Below are 25080 nucleotides of genomic sequence, written 5' to 3' on the forward strand. Positions count from 1 at the left end.
AACAATTTGCATTCTGTTTAATGATATTCATCACTGTTCGTTATTTTTACCTTTGACATAAAGTATAAAAAAATATCCAGAAAACTATTCTGTATGATGTTACGGTTGACAGATACACACCAACATCGTATTTCATTGCCCAAATTAAAATTGTATAACTTACCTCCTGCATGCTGTCGTGAAATTACACCTTCATTGCCCAAATTAAAATTGTATAACTTACCTCCTGCATGCTGTCGTGAAATTACACCTTGTTTGTTTACACACAATTATCAAAAATACGATAATTCTGGAGAAAAACTTCATTTTTTGTCAAAGCATATCTAGAAGTGATGTGATCATTGACCTTTTCAATCTGAGTTAGATCTATTTTTGTACTTTGATAAGTTACTTCCTTATTAATTTTCAGATTTATAGAATAATAAACCGGCAATTTATAAGCAATATTGTACGAACTATGATAAAGCAGTAAAAAATATAATTTGAAAACTTACTCCCTCCAAAATATCTATTGATTTAGAATTAGTATTATATTTTATATAAAATATATTTTATATAAAAATAAGATAAAATTTCTCGCCATATGTAATAATAGTCATTTCATAAATTTTAGGATAATGCCCAGATATGCCGAGGAATACATGTATGTCAAGAATGTTTCCGTGTATCTATCTTCCATATATTAGAAATGAGATTATTAAGTTCATTGAGCAATTTATGCACTTTTTCTGAAACATTTTTCTAGAAGAGTTTTATGGTAGATAAACATTTATTCTTTATTTAGATCACAATACATCCTCGCCTATTACTATAGCCATTCGTAATAAGTGGAATTCTCTATACAATGTTATTTAAGCCTTGTCCAGTACTTGTTTTTCATTCTTGTTTTAATTTCCATTTCTGTCACCCGCCTGTCGCAGTGGTATAGCGTCTGCTCTAGAGTCGCGGAGTAAGGAGTTGATCCTTACGTCGCAGGTTCGAATCCCACTGTGGGACGTGGAGACCAGTCCTTCGTACCAGGCCCTGTGTCGCAGTAGATGCTGGCACGAAAAAGATCCCTCACTGCTAAATGGCCCTGAGTGCTGAGCATAGGTCAAACTTTTCAGCTCTCCACCGGGAAGTGGTGGCGTCTCCATATGAGTGAAAAATTCTCGAGAGGGACGTTAAACAACAAAAAACAAATAATTTCCATTTCCCAAATTAAAAAAAGTGACAAATTAAACATTTGTTAGAATTCACAATAATCCTATTAATATTTAAGGACTTACCAAGTGCTCTTCAAAAAAAATCGTAAATTTATGAAAAATATTATCTACAACCTGTTTATTAAGATAGTTAAATAAAATTAACGTTGATGTAAGCATATTTTGAGAAAATTTAGAGTTGAAATTTCGGATTTCTGCGCCATACTGCGTTGACGTCATATGCGACAAGATGAGGTAGTGCATACTTTTAAGGACGCTTTCAACGAGATAATAAGGAGAATCCTGAAAAAATGAATTATTTTTCAATTACTATAATAGTTAATGATAAAAATTGACTAAAAGGTAAAGTTATGAATACAATGTATTATTAACGAAACACGTTGTGGGTGTAGTAGTGTTATCGCGTTAGTAAAATAAGTAAAACGGAACCCCCCCCCCCCCTAGAAATTATAATGCATAAAGAAACTTACTGATTCTTAGGGAAGCTTGGCAATTCTAATCACAATTCATGATTTTGGAAGAAAATGTATAATTAGTAAAGATCCGTCTTTTTCAAACTACAGGTATTATTCTAATTACCCCGACCCTGTCCCCTTCTGATTTCAACGACGATTCATTGCTTATTGACATTACGATTTGAATTAAGATTATTAAAAAAATTAATCAACAATTTTGTATATTTTGAATTTGTGAATAAAAGGTTAAAAACCTTGTGATATCGATAAGTTATCATCTCTCTCTCTCTCTCTCTCTCTCTCTCTCTCTAGCTGTCTGTCTGTCTAGCTGTCTACAAAATTAATGTACAAAACCTCAGCAATGTATACATTACTCTCGTGTTCATATAATAACACAAAACACAAACCATAAAATAGTCACTAATTGAAACGTATCATAGCGCATTTACTCCATATCTTAATAGTTTTAACACTCATAAATTTAATTTATAAAGTGAACCTATTTAATTATGAAAGTTAAGCAATACAATTAAAATTATTTACAATTACATTTACAAATTACAATTAACAAACGACTTACCAAAATTATGGAATTTAGGCTATCCAGTAAATATTAACCTGGAAATTAACTATGTGCTGTGCTGCTCTAAAAGAATACATGCATGTTTTTAACTACTGAAAATAAAACAAAAAAAAAAAACCGCCAAATATTACGTCAAACATACCAAGACTGAAAATCCAAAAGTCCCAAAGTAAATAACTTTGGAAACACAAACTGCTGGTACCACAGCACGGGACAAGAGTGACCAAAACCCCAGAGTGTATTCGATTAAGACAACACGTGTCACACTAGTGTTCAATATGCGCATGCTTACTAGTTGAACTCTAGAGATCAAATAAAAACATCTCGTGTCGTACAGTGTTTATTTAAATATGGCGGGTAAAACAGTATATCAGCGGGTGTATAAAACAGATCAAAAACAAAAATCGACAATTGTATCCTGAAAATGTGTATATTCCAGCAGACTCTCTGACAACTGGGTTGTAAAAATCAAAGAAAAACTTATTGAAAATGGACTTGGATTTATCTGGTTTGAACAGGACAAACAAATGACTAATAAACAATTTCTAATTATCAAACAAAGAATAACAGATAATTTCATTAAAACCTCGAGCTCATGGCTGAAATTAATTGTTCAACAAAATGTATTTTTTACAGGCATATTGTAGATTATTTAATCTTGCAATATTATTTAAGAAAATCAATACCTTCTCTTTATAAAAAAAAGAAAACAAACAAAAAAGTAAATAAAAATGTCTTCACATAACCTTGCAATTGAAACAGGGCGTCATAGAAATATTGAGGAACGAAGATTTTGTGAATTTTGTAAAACCAACATAGAAGATGAATTTCATTTTGTTTTGATTTGTCCCTTATACAAAGAACTGAGAAGTAAATATATTAAAAGTTATTACTGGAAAAAACCATCCGCATTCAAACTAGTTCAATTATTGAGTGTCCAAAACTTTTCCTAGCTTTGTAATTTCGGATTTTTTTTTTGGCATTTAGCTTTAAAGTTAAAAAAAAAGTTGTGGTTCATTCTTCGTATGTTCTATCTTTATATCCGTATATATGTATTTATTATATGTTACAATGTTTATATTCATCATGTATAGAAGCGTCATACCACACCATTCTGATTTTTCTGTGTATGCTGTAAGAAAATTGTGATAATACGTATATATTAAGCAAATAAAGAATAATACAGATCTGATGACAGACGTGTCAAAAATATTAAATATTATATCCCCTGTAATTTTTTGCATGGGGTATAATAATTGATCAGAAAAGTACCATAACTTACATTTTTCATTAATCCAGTGTGAGTCATAGGATATGAGAGACATATACTTGAATAATTTTTTGTAGATCTATACCACAAGAAATTGTGACGCCGAATGGAGTCTTTAAAAATTATGTTCAATATTTGAACTAAATTTATCTTTAAAAAAATAAGAATGTATTAATGGTACAATATTATGATTGTGACTGAAGGCTGACAAGGTAATTTCTATATATGTGTAACCTTTTTTAAGTGTATATTTATTGTAAACAATAAACCAGCTGGTTCTGGGGATACGATCTCCATATTTATTAGACTATTATATGCACATGTAACTGCCATTGCTCTCACATTGGAGTCTGTTTATTATTTTGAAACTGAATTATTTAACTAATTAACACGACATAACTATGTTACGATTGTTAAATCTATAGGAATAATTTTATTGATCAATATACATAGACATTTTTATCATGATTAATCCAACAATTAGGCATAGTCAAAGCAATAAAGAAAGATAAACTTTAAAAAAAAAAAGAAAAAAAAATCTGTCAATGATAGCACAATAGTAAATTGATGAGTTGATTTGAAAACTAAAAAAGGAAAAAAAAAGTTGTAAAAATAATGTTGTAGACTTTTTTCATGGACGTTGTAATTTCTAATACAAACGCTGACAAATTTATGCAGAAAAAGTTTTCACATTTACATTGCGTCTTCACTTCCCGCCATTTTTTCACCTGTTACTCCAGGTAAACTGAGGAGTATACTCGCGTAACACGGGTTGGTCACCCATGTCGAAGATGTCTTGTTTTATTTACAACTCTAGTATCTCGACGTGTAACTCGTGTCGCTTAATCGAATACCCCCCGAGAAATTCAAAATCCTGTCTACGGTCACCAGTCATGTGATAGGTCTGCACCAATCGCTCAACGGAGTTTTGGTGGGAAAATAATTACATCAACGAAATTATAAAATAAATTAACAGAAACACTTTTAATAATTTTGTAATTTTATATGTTTGTAAAACTTTTACTTACCTACCCATATTTCTTAATTATAAGTGCATAAAAATAAAAACATAAATTTGAAGTGGCAGATATACAAAATTCTGATATGCTTTATTTATTTTGTGAAATATAAAATCTGGAATTGTTTACATTGAATTTCTTCCAACCTGAATAATAATCTTTATTAGATCAACAAACAATTTACTAATTCATAAAATATATTAAGTATTGTTTTCATTTAGACTAGTTTTGTTTTGATGCATATTTGTAATTTTATGCATGACATAAATATCCCATTTATTGGTAATGAAAGTAGTTCTCATTTTTTTTTAATTAAACTCTTAAAAACTTGATTTTATAACATTATTAGTACATTTTATGTTATATTGTTTTACTAAAGTATAAAATAAAGAATTTTCTTTAATTTATCAAGATTATAGTATTATGATTAGTGTTTTCCCTTTCAAAATGTTTAGTAATTTTTATTTAGGTATTCCTTACTTGGCTGTTTATAACATTTATTGTGAAATAAGTAATTCTTTAGAATGAACACCATTTGAGATTCCTGTGTACATGCAATTGAATTAATATTTTGAGAGGACAAACTGTAAATGAAAACTCTGGGTTGTTCCTTAGACCCGGGGACCGGGGAAGTTCCCCTCCCATAATGGCATAATTCCCTGGTTATTCTGGTATTCCCCTCAGTCCCTTGTTAGAGGAGGAAACCCAGACCCCTTTCTACTTTTTTAATGTCCCCTGCTATTTCAATTCTTAGGGACATCCCTGAAACAAAATAATTTTGTGTATGGATTTCCACGCTATGCTTCTAAATAGGATTATTGATTTTTTTTAATCCTTGAATTGAATTAGTAAACAAAATATGATTTGTTCCTCAGAAAAGGAAAAAACTTAGACGTGTGTTTGAATTTGTAATTGACTTATGACTGGTATTTGTGCAGATATAATCTTAAACCAATGGAATATTTTATTAAAACAAAAGTTTTAAATGTGACGTTATCAGGACGTTTAATACTAAATGAAGGACAAGCAAAACTGGCCCCTAGAAAGTATAGGATGCCACATCAACATATATTCAAATATTTGAATATTTCTTCAATTAATTGTACATATCTTCATATCAATTGTACCTAACTTAAAATTAATTGTATCTATCTCTAAATGAATTAAACATATTAGGTTTAATTCAATGAAATATATGGAGATAACGAACAGTATTCAAGCTCAAATGTCCATTAAACATTACAAAATAGGAGCAGAGCAAACATGAGACATCAGAGCAAACACGGATCTCCAAAAACATCAGAGGTAGGATCACGTGCCATGGAGGAGTGAGTATCCTTTGGCGACCGGTCACAACCTCCGTGTGCTCCTTATCATGATCGGGAAATAACGGAAAAATCTGACGACAATTTAGTGTGTAAATAATGGCCTAACAATTAGTATGAAAAAAGTAAGTCAGCATTTGGCAATCGGATGTCTAGTATTTTGTCATACATAAAATTGCTTTGTAAAGAAAGAAACTAATTCTTAGCACAAGTAGTCTGAAGTTAAATATAAAGAAAATGTTGAGATTTCGGAGTGACAATGAATGATTATGAAGTGGTGATCAGATATCATTTACACCGTGTTTGGTGTTTATGTTTTCCGAGTGAGTAAATAAGCAAGAGTAGGATCTACATACGATCATTTTTTACTCTTGCAAATGTTTTTGGAGCATTTCATATTTTGGGACTCAGCAAATTATAATGTCATAAAAAACCTTTATATCTTTCATAGGAATCGCTAGGTCACTTCAGAAAAATAATTTTGATAACTTTCTTCACGTGATAAAACTTTGGTGGACAGGGGATGCTCACTTGTCCTATGTACCTGATCCCTCTCTGTTGTTTTCAGGATTCGTGTTTCTGCCCGATTTGTATTGTTGACAGGATTTATGAGATTGCTCCATTTTCGTTATGTTCATCTTTTCCATTGTTACATATTTTCGTTAGAATGTCTCATCGGAAAAACTTAAAACGTCTTTGTAGTAGGAAGTACTCATTTATCCATTATGTTTCTAATAGAAACCGATTATAGCAATCTTTGTTTGCTGCCGAATTTCTTTTTCGAAACTGGTTCTTACATACAACTTTTGAATTGCTTAAGAAAGACAAGTGTTCTGAATTTAAATTACAGCAACATGCATTTGCATGGTGTGAATTTCGAATTCTAAACCGAGACAGATATTGATAAAAAAGCTAATGATACAGGGCTATCATTTATCTCATTTAACGTAATAAATTCTATGGTCGTTTACCTGCTTACTCCTCTATAGCATCTGATTCCATCTTTTTTTTTATTTCCAGGGTCCTTTTTTTGTCCTACAGTTTATATTGTATCACTTTTTTGTATTGGTTTTGTATTTGTTTAGGTTCATAATATATATATATTTTTTTACATTTTACATCAAATAAACTGAAGAGCCATGCAAACTTTTGAACGCATATGATCACTAATTATATTTAGTCTTGAGAGGTGACATCAATGTTTCGCAAGAAATAACGTCATTGAAAGATTTATTTATAGGCAAGAAAAAGACGATTCTTCATAACGTACAATAATGTATGATGGTCTACTTCGCCAGAATTAACAAAGGCATACTTCGTTTGATGAGATTAAGTAGAGGCTTTGTTGTAAACTTTGACTGAATTGCTGATTAAAAGAACTTGAGGGAGGGATATCATTAAACTTAACCAAAAGTTTTATTTGGAAGTCTAACATCCTCCGGAGACTTGTGCAGTGTTCTTAAACCTAGAAAAATTAACATACATTTCCCTGTTTTTTGTTTATTAATAAGTTCAAAATAGTCCTGAAGGTATAATTGTCTTTATGTATGTACAATCAGTGCATTGGATTGTTTGCAATTTATAGCAAAATCTTTAGGTACTACTAATCAAGATGTTTTTGTGCTTTACGTTCAATAATTGCATAACAATTTTTGTAATATATATGCATGTGTACTTGTTTTTAAGTATTCATTGCCGAGGATAGACTGCTACATAAAACGCAAAACTTGTATTCAAATTTAAACTTCAAGGTTTGTAGTCCGGTAGTATTTCAATTAACGCTCAACATACAATAGTACAATAAAAAGTAAGATGTTCTAATTAGGAACAAGACATCGGGGTTGGGTGGGGTGGGGGGCAGGGGTATCGTATACTTAGTTTTATATACATTGAATATCACATTTCGTGTCAACAGTTGCATCTCCGTAGATGATGATTGTTCTTCTTATTGTCATCATTAAGTCATATAAGTCTTTTATTATATCTGGCCTCAAAACCATAAACTGAGAACAGACTTAAATCAAAACTTTGATTTTAAATATCTTGAGTTCTAATTAACTTGTGTGCATGAAACTTTGCCGGTGTGTATATTACTTAAATCTATACACATGGAGAAAAAATTGTTTCATTATCAAAATTATTTTAAAAATTGAATTGATTTGAAATTTTGACTTAAGTCTGTTCGCAGTTTATGGTCTTCATAGGCATTCGAATTCTCATTAAAATTAATGCAATCTTTCAAAATCTTTATGAATTCTTTATTACTGGACATCAAGCAGTTGAACTATTGTCATAATTGTAATATGCATTGAGCCCTTTACCGGAATTGTGAAATTCATGGCCCCAGGTCAGGGATTCTAGAGAAAGGGTGTTCTTTTGATTATATAGTGAAGATACATTATATCCTTAAAAATCTTTAGCTTTGCTCCTGGGCATTTAGCAAACTAAGTGCAAATCATAATGAACATTATTATACTTTCATGTTAAATACTAAAATCTGATTGGTTTAGACACATTTAACAATCCGTAATATTACCCTCAGCGTTAGCAACACACTTGACAACGGGTAACATTACGAAAATATCACATGCGTTCAAATCATGCGCGTACGGTTCACCGTAGAATTCTCAAAACGTCGGTTGTGCGTTTGAAAGAAGCCGAATAAACGACGTCAATAAAAGCTTGCGTCCGATGTAGCTTACTTGAAAAAGACAAACGACAGACGAAACATCCTTGCGAGTGCAAACTTTAGGTGATAAAGGACTTTTTGAGTAGCAAACAAATAATAAAGAGCTTGGTAAATCTTTTACGAAGCTTTCCTATTGAGAAAAATAGAAGCGGGGAGTTTGAAAGCTTTCTAAGCGTGAAGTTAACGGCGATCTCCGAATTTTTAATGACATCCGAAATCAATAAGACATTCAGTATAATAAAATAAATAGTGCACGTTTTTGAGGGTAACAGTTGAAATTGACACCCCTCGGAAAACCATTGTCAACCTCCGCTGACGCGTCGGTTGACAATGGTTTTCCTTGGGGTGTCAATTTCAACTGTTACCCTCAAAAACGTGCACTATTTATATAATGGTGCCTCTTCCAGAATGGTGAATCTCATGAACCGTGGATCAGGAGTTCTGGGATGTGTTGAATGTATGGTAAAAATGCATTATTATTATTTTTTAAAATCTTTTCCTCTGCTCCTGGCATCAATGAGACAAACAGAGTAAAAAGATGAAATAAGTTAGGGTATTTATTAACCACGTTTGTGAAATTCTAGACCACTTGGTCAAGTGTTCTGATGCTGGGCATGTCTCTATTAATTTGTATTCTACTGAGAGAAGTAATCCCCTTTCGCTGTTTACCTATGGCAATTAATCACCATAAATAATGTAACTGAAAGATCAGTTTAGTAAGTGATTTATACAAGAGTCTTTATTTGGGATGTCAACAAATAGTCGACTATTCGACTATCAATCGAATGGACCGACGATCGAATAATAAAACGACATTCGAAAATTATTATAATTAAATAAATACAATAAAAGAGTGATATTTTTCTGACATCATTGACGGCTGCTTTTTCAATAAAAATGGAGCTCGTAAATTTACTTACCTTGTCACTAATCATTTGCAAATTTACTTTGTTTAAGAACAACCTAATTGTACACACAAGTACTCTGAGGTTGACATTAAAAAGATGCTCGAGTTTCTGATTGACAATATCTATGTATTTTTTGGAGACCAGGTCTTCCAACAATCTATTGGATACCAATTGCGCCCCGTTATATTATAAGCAGACCTCTTTTTTGTATTCATATGAAGCAGAATTTGCTCGGAATCTTTTACGTGAAAAGAAGAAAACACTCGCTGTGGCCTTCAACTCGACATTTAGATACTATAGTATATCGACGACGTATTGTCAATTAACAATTGTTATTTCCATTCCTATGTCGACACGATATATCCCGTTGAGCTTGAGATAAAAGATACCACAGAGTTTGACACATCTGTTTTATATTTATTTGGATATTGTATCAGAAAAAGACGTTAATGGTATTCTAACATCAAAGCTTTATGATAAACGTGATGACTTTAACTTTTCAATCGTCAACTTGCTACTTATGCAACAATATACCCTTATCACCTACATACGGGGTTTATACCTCTCAGTTGATTCCATACGCCAGAGAATGCTCTACGTATGAACAATTTCGAAAACAAGGTAAGGTATTGACAAACAAGTTAATGAAACCAGAATATCAGCTATCTCGTTTAAAGTCATCATTTCGTAAGTTCTATGGTCGATACAATGACTTTGTCAGCACATACAACCTATCATTAAGTCAAATGCTGACTGACTTTTTTCATACTAATTGTTAGGTCATTATTTACACCCTGAATTGTCGACGAATTTTCCCGTTATTTCCCGATCATGACAAGGAGCACACGGCGGATGTGACTGGTCGGCAGGGGATGCTCACTCCTCCATGGCACCTGATCCCACCTCTGATGTTTTGGAGGTCCGTGTTTGCTCTGCTCCTATTTTGTATTGTTTAATGGACTTTTGAGATTGAATACTACTCGTTATTTCCATATATTTCATACGTCTATGGATACTTAACAACATTGTATATTATATTCAGGTGACCGTTAAGGCCCTTAGACCTCCTGTTTCCTATAGAAATCTTTTCTAAAAAAGTCGTTCGATGTTTGACTGCTGAGGGAAATATTAGACTTATTGATTAGATATTGGACAGCTATGTCGTTTTTACGTCACGCTGTAGGCGGGATCAGCTATAGCTGACTTACCAGTTATCACAAACATGAAAGCCGCCAGCGCAAGATATGTCAAAATAAAAGTAAAAGGTATCACAGAACACGTATTGTTCTTGATCAAAATGGCTTCATGAAGACAGTTCGGTTCTTGGGTCCGACAAAACGCCTGTTACCCTCGAACCCAGTCAATAAATGTAGAATGTTACTGAAAACTGAGTTATTCCTTTATTGATCTGATGTTGTATTGAGACTTTCATCTCTGAGGATTCTGGTGTGGTACCTTCTTTTGACTCTTTTGATGTTTTGGTGCCTTGTACTATCTCTTTAGATCTTGTAGTAAACTCCTTTAGTAGTCGTAAGGAAGACATCATATTGTTTCCTGCTTTTTGCATTTCAAATGATTGAAGGTTGCAATTAATGTGATAAAAGAAGAAGAGATGACCTTATGAAATACAGTAAGAACTATTGACACTATTGATAATTATTGCGGGTCATTCTTATTGACAAAAGGAATCGAGAGACTCACACTTATCCTTAAACTTGTTCTGTCATTTGAGGAGAATTCTTATAATTTTATAGTTAATGATTAGATATATTTTAACCTGGTCGACATAAAGTATTGCATTTTTTATCAACTACCAAGTAATATTATTCCTGTTGTACTCCCTGTAACAAAATTGAAGTATGAGGTAGAGCACTCAGAAGGAAACATACACACACATTTGAAGTATCTAGACAAACACTTCGTAAAACAGATGATTTTTCATAATAATTTTGATATACATTTTTTGAAAAGAGTTGGCTTTTTGTTTCATTTTCTTTTTTATATCAAAGTTTCCACAAACTTTATGTCTATGAATAATATATAGGATTACCTGTAGTACATCCTGAAACATGATCGCAGAATTTAGCAGGACACTCACAGACAGACAAACACAACTATCCGTAATATCCCGATGGACATCTCAGCTTACAGTCCCATCCCAGTGATCCAGCTGGACATTCTATAGTATGATTAAGATCAAAATATATCATGTTTTATGTTAATAAATCATGAAATACCAAAAGATAAAAAGTCTCTTGTGCAGAAGGGTATCTAAATATATTAAGTGGATTCAAAAATGTAGAAATCCAACAAAATAATTTCTATTATAGACGGTGTAATATTTAAGCTGCATATTCGAAATATTTGATCAACAGTGGTAACTTTTATTTTAATATTCATCTCTTTCACAACGGGCGATTACAAGAACTTTAAAACATAACATTCGGTTAGGAAAAGATATCACAAAAAATTTCATTTTTTAATTTACATTATTTTCTATTCTTTGGAATGACAATATTCAAAAAAGAAAACATTGAAGAATATTCTTTCGATAGTTATACATACCAGTACATCTGTTACTCCTAGGGTTTAGATACTGATTGTAGCAACACGAGAAATCCTGTCTACAGAATCATAGAAAACTGATAAATTTTTTTACACAAAGAGAATATTCAGGAAAAATTTCATAAAAATATCATTTATTTTTATTATTATTCTTTATTAATATATTTTTTGAATTGAAATAAAAAAAGCATTTATCACAAACTAATTAAGTGAGAATGTGCTGATGATAGCACCGTTATAAAACGATGGGATGTGCCTGTACATTTTTGTAGGGATTCATGAACATAATTCTCATTGATTTAAGAACTGAAAATGTGCATAGTTTAAAGAGATCGAATAGTATTATTGTTCTTGAATGACTTCCATTGTAACATCACATTTTATATGTCTAAAAGGGTTTTTAAAAATCTTTATCAAAACAACTTTATCTTTCTCACCTTTTTCCAAAAAAATCCTGTTTGGGTAACAGATTTTAATGTGGTGTTGTAACAACTTACTGGTGGGCAATAGTTAGTGAAACACAATACTATGTTTAAAATACACTTGATTTTAATTTCAGGATACATCTATATATATGTAGGGTTATTCGATCCTGCGTTTTGTCTATTGACCTTTACAAGAGGAAATAAGATTTAGAAATACTTTTTTTCTATTTTTGCATGATATTTTTATGTTCTGCATTCTTCCCACCCATGAGAAACTAATATTTGAGAAGATATTCAGAAGAAAGTTTTCTATCGATTCAGAGAGTCCAGTTATATTGAAATCATATGATCAATAGGTATCGAGTTTAAATCTAGAAAAAGAATATATATATATATATATATATATATATATATATATATATATATATATATATATAAATATATATATAAATATATATATATATATATATATATATATATATATATATATATATATATATATATATATATATATATATATATATATATATATATATATATATATATATATATATATTAAAAATAAAAATCCAAAAAATCACAAAATATTTTCTGCAAAAGCTTTCGCCATGTTAGGCTCTTCAGGCAGTTATACAAATGTCAGGTAGGTTACCTGGTAACGTCCAAAAGCAAAAGTTCATTGTGACGTCATAATAGATCAAGGTAGCGTAAAGTTGCCGTATTAGATAATGTACAAATATTGCATTAACTTGAACACATAATATGCATAAAATCTTACAATATGTTATATAATAATGTATCATTTTCGATTAAGCTTTGGTTTAAAGAGTTTGATAAAGTAGTCCTCTTTTGCCAAACGTAGATTTTCATTTTCATTGGGAAGTTTATAAAAAGGGAAAATCTTAAATATTCCTTTGCCGCATTTTGCAAAATGTTCACAACATGGTGTATTACGCACACTAGGGTCTTTAATTTGTTGCTTGTGTACACGAACCCCGATTTAAGATTTTCCCTTTTTATAAACTTCCCAATGAAAATGAAAATCTACGTTTGGCAAAAGAGAGAGCAACAGACAGACCCAACTTTGTAGAAGTTAAGAAAATTAGCGATATAACAGTCAGTGAAGTCGTTTAAAGATGGTGGAACATCCAAGATATACAAGCAAAATAAAATGTTGTACACAGAGAGGTCATCAGTCCAAAGGTTTCCAATGGAAAAACGTTCCACCAACTGATCATACCCAAGATATATCGACCCTTGGTTTTTGCACATGAAACATTGATGGTAGGACATCTTAGAAAACCAAGGATGAGCGACATCAGAATTCTTATTGGCTGTGTGTGCAGGCAGACATCAAACGATTCTGCAGTTCTTGTGATATATGTCAGAAACCGTTCCAAACTTGGTCAGATGCCAATAACTTCTTAACCATTTCAGCGTATTGCAGTAGATATTGCAGGACCACTAGAGCCCCGAAACACCCGAGGCAACAGATACATCTTGACCATTATTGATTACGCAACTCGCTATCCGGATCATGAAGCAGTGGCATTATCTAAGATAGAGACAGAACAAGTTGCAGAAGCTTAAGTTGATGTGTTTAGTCGTGTTGGAGTACCAAGAGAAATGCTAACCGATCAAAGATCACAATTTACAAAGAACGAAGTTAGTCATTTACTATCCTTGAAAAGAATAACAACTCCTTACCATCCAAGGAACAATGGATTTGGGAGATATTCAATGGCACTCTAAAGCAGATGCAAAAGAAGATGTGTACGGAAAGACCCAAAGATTGGGATAAATATTTGAATGCTTTGTTATTCGCATACAGAGAGGTACCACAATACAGTTTGGGTTTTTCCCATTTTGAACTCTTATATGGACACAAGGTAAGGGGATCAATGGAAGTACTGAAAGAATTATGAATTAAAGATGAAGATCTTAAATCAACCTACGAGTATGTGATCGACCTTAGAGAAAGATTGAAAGATACCTGAGATAGCTTATGAACACTTAGAGAAAGCCCAGAAGAAACAGCAAAACAATACAACAAGAGAACAAGAGCTAGAAAGATGAAAGTTGAAGAAAAATTATTGATATTTTTACCAACCACGTTACAGACAAAATGGTGACAGGTAATATTTGCAAAGAAGTTCATTTTATCGACCAAATAATTTGCAAAATGCTGACTTTAAACAATTGTAGAAACCCATCTAATATAACCTTATTTTCAACTTTCCTCTGTTTAAAAATATATGTTAATCAGAACATGGCCTTGTAGAATATTTCTACATAAATAAGGAATGCTAACGATGGAGATGATGTCCTTTAGTTTTTCAAACAGTTGTTATTTTGCAATTAAGAATGATTAAGTTTTCTCTTAATATCCTGCAGATAAATACATTAAAAATGAAAATGTACGGCGCATTACTTCATTTGTAATCAATTCAAGCATTCATAACATTTTAATAGGTCAAAATGAATAGATTGAATACTTCATTTGTAGGCATTTTGCCCACTTATAAGTAAACAACAGTGATTTCTGTTCATCAGTACTTCATTGACTTTCAACATTTTTACTAGGGGTAAATGCAAGGAACCCTATGTTGAAAATATAAGAGATAAATTCCATATTTACACCTTCACAAACTATAATTTTTTCAATGTCCAAAAACAAAACCTTTCCCTTTGGTGTAAAGAGGGTCCTTATATAGCTTATTTCTTCATTCATTTCTAATATCATTTGACCATTATTTCAAGTGTTTTCAATGTCTGCAATGCTGAAGATACATTAAACGTTTATTTGAGATAACCGTTTAATTCTCAGGAATGGCACAAATATCTATTTATCGATTTATAAACTACATCAGATGTGACTGCTCGACAGAGGACGCTTACTTCTCTTAGGCACCTGATCTCATTTCTGGTTTTTCAAGGGTTTACATGTATGTGTTCACGATTTGTATTCTGATTTATGTTTGTTTGTATGTTGTTTAACGTCCCTCTTGAGAATTTTTCACTCATATAGAGACGCCACCACTTGCCAGTGGAGAGCTGCAAATTTTGTCCTATGCTCGGCACTTACGGCCATTGAGCAGTGAGGGATCTTTATCGTGCCAGCACCTACTGCGACACGGGACCTCGGTTTATACGGTCTCATCCGAAGGACCGGTCTCCACGTCCCACAGTGGGATTCGAACCCGCGACGTAAGGATCAACTCCTTACTCCGCGACTCTAGAGCAGACGCTCTAACCACTGCGCCACGCGGGCGACTTCTGATTTATGAGATTGATCACTGTTTTTATTTTTCACCTTTGACATCAAGTAAAAATTCTCGAAAACCATTCTATATAATGTATTGGTTTACCATATACACAACAGCACATGAAGTTATGTAACATTCTTATCCACTGCCCTAAAATATACGCAGCACAGTTAAGGCTGCAGTAAGGAGGCGGGGCCTAATTTTTACTAATTTTTGCTATTTTAAACTGTTGAATAGCTTTTAACTACATCAATACTAACTAGTGCATGCATTATTGTCGTTGGTTAAATCCCACACAGCAATATATAAACATTTCACTGATCGCAATGCAATTGCCAATGTGACGTCATATCGTAAAATTTGACGCAGTTTGTATGCAGTGAGAGGCGGATCAAGTTATATTTATACAATGAAAAATGTATTTTGTAATTAAATAAAATATAAATTGTAGATTTAGAAGAGGCCATTAAGTTGGATGCGATGTCTATTTTATGATTTTATTCATATACTTCCCGTACATTCCCTAGACAAGCGATACTGTCGTATATTTGTATGCAGATTCACTGAAGGGTAATAGAAGGGTCGTAATAAATTGATATATTGCAAGGGCATAACCCTCAATGAATTACCACAAGCTTTTACACATAAACCGAAGAAGTATGAAGATATTTGAAAAGTGCTGCGAACCTGTTGAAATCTTGCAAACGAATTAATTATATCTATATTTAATGTACTTGACCAGCAAAATATTCAACATACGGTCTAACAAATGTAATTTTAGCAATTAGACAGTAGAATCTAAATAGGTTCGCAGCACTTTTCACAAACTACAAAGAGTGTTGAAAATAATTATATGTTACACTTAGATTTTTAACTTGGTTATGCCCTTGCAATATTAGAATTTATAGATGACCTCAATACTTCAGGTATATTTGATAGAATCACGTGACTGCCACATCACGTGACAAGTCTAATCAAGAAATCTAATCTTCCTCAACATGTAGTTTTCAACCACATTGCATTTGTCCGATAATAGTAAAGTCCTAAAAAGAAACGCCCATCCTTGTAAAGAATGTATTTTCTATCTAAAAAATTAGCCGATATTTCCATTTGGCACCTTAACTGTACTGCGTAACTTACTTTATTAAGCATGTCGTGAAATTGCACATTGAATGTTTACACACAATTATCCCAAACACGATAATTTTGGAGGAAAACTTCATTATTGTGAAAGCATGTCTAGAAGTGATGAAGATTACTAACTTTTGGGATATGATATTACAAATACTTTGTGACATTTTCAATCTGAGTTAGATCAATGTTTGTACTTTGGTAAGTTACTTCCTTCATATTTATAGGATATTATTAAACAAGCATTTTATCACCTATTTTGTACGAACTACGTCCTGATAAAGCTGTAAAACATATTATTAAAATTCTTACTCTCTCCAAATAATTTATTATTCAGAATTAATATTATATTTTATCAAAGATAAGACACAATATCTCTACAAAACTAACAATACTCCTTTCATCAATTGTAAGATAATTTTCATGCCCAGATATGCTAAGAAATAAATGTATGCTAACAATGTTTCCGTGTATCGATCTTCTTTCTACCAGAAATGAGATATTAAGTTCACTGAGCAATTTATTGGCTTTTCACGGAACTTCTTTGTAGAAAATTTTTATGCTAGATAAACATTTATTCTTTATTTAGATCACTTCACAATACATCCTCACTTGTTACTATAGTCATTCATAATAAGTGGAATTCTCTATGCAATGCTATTTTAAGCATTGTCTAGTACTTGTTTTTCATTCTTGTTTTAATTTCCATTTCCCAAATTAAAAAAAAATTGACAAATTTTACATTTGTTCGAGTTCACAATAATCCTTTTTGACGCTAAAGGACTTGTCATATGCTCTTCAAAAAATCGTAAATTTATGAAAAATATTATCTTTCTGTTTATTAAAATAGTGAATGAAATTAACGTTGATGTAAGCATATTTTGAGCGAATTTAGAGTTGAAATTCAAATACGGCGATATGCATATTTCAATCGGATTTCTGCGCCATACTGATGTAACGTCATATGCGACAAGATGAGAAACTGCATACTTTTAAGGACGTTTTTCAATGACAAATGCGAGATAATTAGGAAAATCCTGAAAAAAATAATTGCATTTCAATTACCATAGATGTAAATAACAAACATTAATTAAAAATATGAAGTTATAAATACATTCATTTTTTAAATGTTTTATTATCGAACTACGTTGTGGGTGAACATAATGTAATCACGTTAGTAAAGGAAAAAACCCAGAAATTATCATTAAAAAAAAAAAAAGCGGAGCTTGGCAATTTTAATCACAATTTATGATTATGGAAGAAAAGGCATAATTAGTAAAGATCCCGTCTTTTTCAAATTACAGGTATTGTTCTAATTACGCCTTATTTCAACGACGATTCATTGCTTATTTACATTACAATATGATTCAAGATTATTTAATTAAATAAATCAATAATGTTCTATAATTTAAATAAAAATTGTGAATAAAATGGTTAATATACGTGTGATAAGATAACAAATTAAATAAATATATTGTTCAGACAAGTTTCTTCATCTTTGCTGCGTATCCCTCGCTATCATCACTGTTTACAGATTAATTTACCATGATAAGGGATTTTTAATTTTTTTTTTCTTGCAGATGTATAAGGTTGAATATTCAATCTTATATAGACAAAATCAGTGGTTTGGTCGTCCATAAGGCAGAAAAACTAGTTTGTATCGCGTTCATTTCAGTAAGATTAACGCATACAGCTGATAAGTCATTGTCGCCTAAGACTTATCATAGTAACACGATCGCAATCTAATAAGCTTGGATTTTTAATTAAGGGGTGTTTATTTGAATCAATAATGTTTAATTACCGCGCTATATCAGCAGTAAAAACACAAAATTTATAAACTGTGAACATGAAGAACATAATAGGCTTTGAATCCCAAGTAACTGAGAAACATGCGACAAGTCCTTTAAGGTACATGTATCAAAGTCCATATTTTTTTTTTACATTTGCCAACGAAAAAGAAATATTAGTTTTAGGGTAACAACGTTAATGAAGATAAGTATAGATATTTTAGAACGTATGTTAATGATAATACCGATGACGAATAGCCCTATAAAACCCAGCATCAAAAGAGTCATTGAAGAACGTGAACATTTCTCAAATAAAGCTTATTCCTTTAGATTACTTACAGATTAACTGTAACATTCTCAGAAATCTTTAAGTAAAATGGTAATAGAGATATCAAAAACAAACCAAACAGATGCTTGTTTAATAAATATCTTTCAACTTCAATATTGAGTAAACATGTTTAGCCCACGATTTATGTCAAAATGAAATATATGGAGATAACGAACGATATTCAAGCTCAAAAGTCCATTAAACAATACAAAATAGGAGCAGAGCAAACACGGACCTCCAAAACATCAGAGGTGGGATCAGGTGCCATGGAAGAGTGAGCATCCCCTGCCGATCGGTCACCCCCGCCGTGTGCTCCTTGTCATGATCGGGAAATAATGGAAAAATCCGTCGACAATTCAATGTGTAAATAATGGTCTAACAATTAGTATGAAAAACGTCAGTCAGCATTTGATTCAATGATAAATTGTATTTGCTGATAAGGTCATTGTATCGACCATAGAACTTACAAAATGATGACTTTAAATGAGACTGCTGATATTCTTGTTTCATCAGCTTGTTTGTCAATAATTTACCTCGTTTTAGAAATTGTACATACAAAGAGCATGCCCTTGCGTATCGAACAACTGAGAGATATAAGCCCCGTATGCATGTGATGAAGGTATATTGGTGCATAAGTAAAGGAAGTTGACGATTGAAAAGTTAAAGTCATCACGTGTATCATAAAGCTTGGTTGTTAGATTACCATTAACGTCTTTTTCAAGTAAAGTATTCAAATAGGAAACAGATGTGTCAGACTCTGTGGTATCTTTTATCTCAAGCTCACCGGGATATATCGTATATAAGAATGGAAATAGCCATTGTTAATTGACAATACATCGTCGATATCTCTAAATTTCGAGTCGAAGGCCACAGCAAGTGTTTTCTTCTTTTCACGTATTAGATTTTGGACAAATTCTGCTTCATGTGAATACAGAAAAGGTCTGTTAATATCGGCTGTTGATTTTGGTAAAATCTTGTGATTTTAAATTTTCCAAAAGTTCCTTGGAATTTTTAAGTATCCACATCTGATTTACACCACTTCTCGAATATATTGTTGAACAGTACTCTTGAAGTTTCTCCTTCACTACAGTTAATATCTATGTGAGGAGTAAAGAAAAAGGCTTGGTTGAACATTTACTGGAACATGCTATGTATCTTTGTTTGTAAGGATTTTTATGAAGTTTTGGAATCCAATATAGATATGGTAATTCAAATTCATTTTGGTTGTTTGGAATATTAAAAATATTCAAAACTGACATATGGTTTTGAAGAATTTCTTCCTTAGAAAGGGAACTATGAGCATAAGTTGGATTACCACCTGTAGAAATAAATCCAAGTTCCTTTGAAATACATTTAACATAATGAACCTTACAAATAAAGACAATGTTGTTTCCTACTTTGTTAGCAGGGACCAGTACGTACTGATCATGTAATCTATCTTATTCTTTTTTTCACTTCTGGATTATTGAATACAGAAGGATAGATGGTTCTCCTATAGCCCCTTAATCTATTGATGCGCGATTTTAACATACATCTGATACATTTAATCCATTCTGACAAAGTGTCAAGGTCTTCTTTTTCATGTCTTGCCCATCGCCTGACGTAATCCTCTACAGAATCCATAATATTTATGAAATTCCAACGCCAGTTGAAGGATCGGGGTTCCCTATATTGAGAACCTTTTAAAATTAGTGATCTAAGGTCCTCATTATTAACTATATTTACGTTACCTGTAATAACGTGTCCAGCAGGACCATAGTTATAGGGTGAAGAAGAACATGAACACGACGGAGGATTATGTTTCAGATATTCGATATCCAGGCCTTGTAAAGTTTTATCGAATTAAAATGTTTGGAAGTAATAGTCGATGTATATTTGTAGGAAATACAAGGAGTAGTCTTTAACTTGATATATGGTGGTATACAAGACTGGACCCTTTTGTGATTAAGAATATTACTTATATTAACCGCTTCAATTCCTTTGTTGGCATATTGAAGTTTAAGGAAAAACAGATTGTTTTAGTTGCATTTCCTTCAGTGAAACGGGGATGGGGGGGGGGATTAAAAAGCCTATGATTTGCAATATCCATAATTATAGATCCGAGCCTATATGCTGGTGTCGAGGAATCAGAAATTGTGCTTCCCTTGACTTTTTCAAGAAGACTATTTAAAAGTTTCAAAGGGACAGAGTAAAGTAGTATACATAAAACCATACTATAAATCAAGCTGGCGTTTTGGCAATATTTATGTGTTTTAATATCATGTTAACATAGGCGGTAAAACATTAAATTATTACTGGAAAGTGAGACCAGAACAACAAACCAATATAAAGTGAGCATATCCGAGGCAACATTTAGAAATTAGGTGAGCATTAAAAAAAAAATACCAAGAAATCTTCTTTTTTTTTTAATGTAGAACCTCTGTCTCAGATATCTAAATAAAAATTGTAAGATAGTCTTAATTATAATCAAAATTGACATATTGATTTTAACTTGATCACTTATTATTAATGTTGATCCAGAAATGCTAGATAGATATTGAATTATTGTCTCAGATGTCTAGACTTAATACTAAAATGTTATCTGAGAAATGCTCTCTTGATATTGAAAAGTTTTTGTTTGTTTGTTGTTCTTTTGTTTTTTTTTTCAGAAATACCCAGTATATAAATATTGAAATTTTAGCCACGATACGCTTTTTACATTGAAATGTTGTATCGTATATGCTTTCCTACTTTTGATACCAAAAATACTCATAGTTGCTGCAGGACTTCTTTTTTCATAATTACATTTTGTTAGAAATATGCTCATTTTATATTCTAGAAAAATACTTCGATATCATATATTATTTCTGAACATCTCTGGTATCTGTGTTGTTTTTGTGCATAGATACCTGAACTACATAACAAACATATGACAACTCATTCACTTAAAATAGTACTGGATAATAAGACACTGTGAGATTTTTAGGGAGATGGATTATTCATCTCATTAATACTGTTTTTATATTCATATGAAGCAGAATTAACTAAAAAGAACTTCAACATGAGTAAAGAAAGACTTACCTCGGATTTCAATTCGACATTTAAATATATCGACTACGTTTTATTAACTAACAAAGTCACTATCATTCATATGTTATCGCTCGAGGAAGCCTAGTGGTAGGTCGCCCTGTTCGTGATCGGGAGGTCCCGGGTTAGATAATCGTTCCTGTCGCCGCATCCAACCTAAGACTTAAACATAGGTAGTGACTGTTCCTTCGCAAGTCACGGTAGGCGTTGATACGATAGAAACCTAACTGCTCAAAGGCTTTGAGTCCTGAGTAAAGGTCTTAATTTAAAGCCCTCTATATGGTGATGTCTTTATCAGAGTGAAAGATTCTCAAATGGGACGTGAATCAACATACGATCCCTCAATCAATCCATCCATTTATATATCGACTCAATATATCCCAGTGAACCCGAAATAAAAAGACACAAAGACACCATGGAGCATACTATATCTGTTTCATATTTGGAAGTTTTACTAACTATAGACGATGAGGCCCTATTACTATTTAATTAATTAACTTTAATTAAATGATATGATCTCAGCTTTTTCATCGTCAACTCTCCTTATTCATGTAGTAATATTCCATTGTGAATATGTTGTTTATGTCTCCCAACTGATTCGATAAGCAAGAGTATGCTTTGAGTACTATACCTTACACTAACCCAATTTTTACACCGAGGCAATCTACTGAAAGATAGGTTTATGTTACAAGTATTTCAACAATTCCCTTAATGTAAGTTTTTCCAAAATTCTAATGTCGTTATACTGGTTATACTGTTGTGTCGTATTTTGTCTGTTTGTTTGTTTGTAACGGCATTGCTTTTATACTAAAATTGACTTCGGAATACTCAATATACCTGATCAATACATGGGGCTTTCGGCGGATGTGACCGGTCAACAGGGGATGCTTACTCCTCCTAGGCACCTGATCCCATCTCTGATGTTTCCAGGAGTCCGTGTTTTAGTCCTGTTCACGATTCGTATTTGTTTACTGGATTTATGAGATTGATCACTGTTCGGTATCTTTACATTTACATTTTACATTTCATTTTACGTCTTTTTGGTGTTTTTTTAATGATCCGAAAGACCATAAACCGAGAACAGAGTTCAGTCAAAATTTTTCTGAAAATTTACCTTAGGATTTTGACTAAAAGAAATCAAAAACAGAGATATCGTAAGTGTCTAGCTTTGGTGGAAAAGACAGGTAAAATAAAAAGCTTGGCAATTATTTTTTATTTCAGTTTTAGTATTAAGATATTTCATGTAGCTTTAGAGACAAATGTTGATTAATAACATAAGCATTTAATTTCAGTATGTCATAAGATACCGTGAAGGAGGCATAACAATTTCCCTTTACCCAGATCGGAAGTACAGAAGACATCCAATCAGAAAAAGAGTTGCAACGGATCCAATCAGTGAACAGCTTACAGCTATCCAAGTTTCGCCATGCTGGTTTACATATATGTATTGATCCTGATGCCGTGCTCGAAACAGATTGAAAGTTAGATCTGTCGTTTTATTCGTCCATCAAGGAACAGCATACCTTTTGAGACTTGTAGTTAGCGAATATGTCGCTTCATTTGTCCTTTCAGAAATTGTAGACATTTCATGTTCCATGTCTGGTGTTATCGGTGACAAATTTGTACTGTTTTCTAAATATGTTGTAACAAACATCTTTTAACAAACATTGAATTCCTTATGATATAAAACTATAATTCCGAAAAAAATATTCAAGCTTACTGTATAATTTTACCTTTCTAACGTGAACCTATCAATTAAACAACTGAACAGTATATTTTTGGAATTAACTTGTAATATATATATATATATATATATATATATATATATATATATATATATATATATATATATATATATATATATATATATATATATATATATATAGAAAGCACAAAGAAATTCACTTTTATAAGGATACCCACTTCCGCCTCAGCCCGGGGTTGAACTCTCGACCTACGGAATCTGTCTCCTAGCAGTACAGGAACAGCGCGCTAGACCGCTCGGCTATCTAGGCAAGTAAAAAAAACTTGCTTTCGTTGCCGATGGAATTCTCGCGGCGCTGCTCTACACTACACGGTCATTGAGAATAGAAGTGGGATACAGTTATTTGGACATTAGTTTTATTAGAGGATCGTTACCAATACACGTTGTAATGAAATTAATTTTTATTTATAAAGCACAGATTTATTTAGAAAGCACAAAGAAATCTACTTTTAAAAGGATACCCACTTCCTCCCCAGCCCGGGCTTCTATTCTCAATGACCGTGTAGTGTAGAGCATCGTATTATGAAAGCCGGATAAGCTCATTTTTGACAAGATAAAAAAATATTTAACTCGTTATAACGAGATAGTTATCTCGTTATAACGAGTTAGTATCTCGTTATAACGAGATAATTAAGTCGTTATAACGAGTTATTTATCTGGTTATAACGAATTAGTTAACTCGTTATAACGAGATAGTATCTCGTTATAACGAGTTAGTATCTCGTTATAACGAGTTAGTATCTCGTTATAACGAGTTAGTATCTCGTTATAACGAGTAAATTATCTCGTTATAACGAGTTAGTTATCTCGTTATAACGAGTTAGTTATCTCGTTATAACGAGATAGTATCTCGTTATAACGAGTTAGTTATTTCGTTATAATGAGTTAGTATCTCGTTATAACGAGTTAGTATCTCGTTATAACGAGTTAGTTATTTCGTTATAACGAGTTAGTATCTCGTTATTACGAGTTAGTTTTCTCGTTATTACGAGTTAGTTTTCTCGTTATAACGAGTTAGTTATCTCGTTATAACGAGTTAGTATCTCGTTATTACGAGTAAGTTATCTCGTTATAACAGTTAGTTATCTCGTTATAACGAGTTAAATATTTTTTTATCTTGTCAAAAATGAGCCTATCCGGCTTTCGTAATTTCTAACTTGTGTCGAAAATCCAATTTACTGGCATGCACATTAAAATGATAGGTATGTCGTGGCTTAATTCAAAACCAGATGCATACTATATACAAGAGGCCCATGGGCCACATCGCTCACCTGAGCACATTGGCTATTGGCT

The sequence above is a fragment of the Saccostrea echinata genome, unplaced genomic scaffold, assembly GCF_033153115.1.
Source record: "Saccostrea echinata isolate AGI-Se365-2 ecotype Australia unplaced genomic scaffold, CSIRO_AGI_Sech_v1 ptg000024l, whole genome shotgun sequence".
Classification (NCBI taxonomy): domain Eukaryota; kingdom Metazoa; phylum Mollusca; class Bivalvia; order Ostreida; family Ostreidae; genus Saccostrea; species Saccostrea echinata.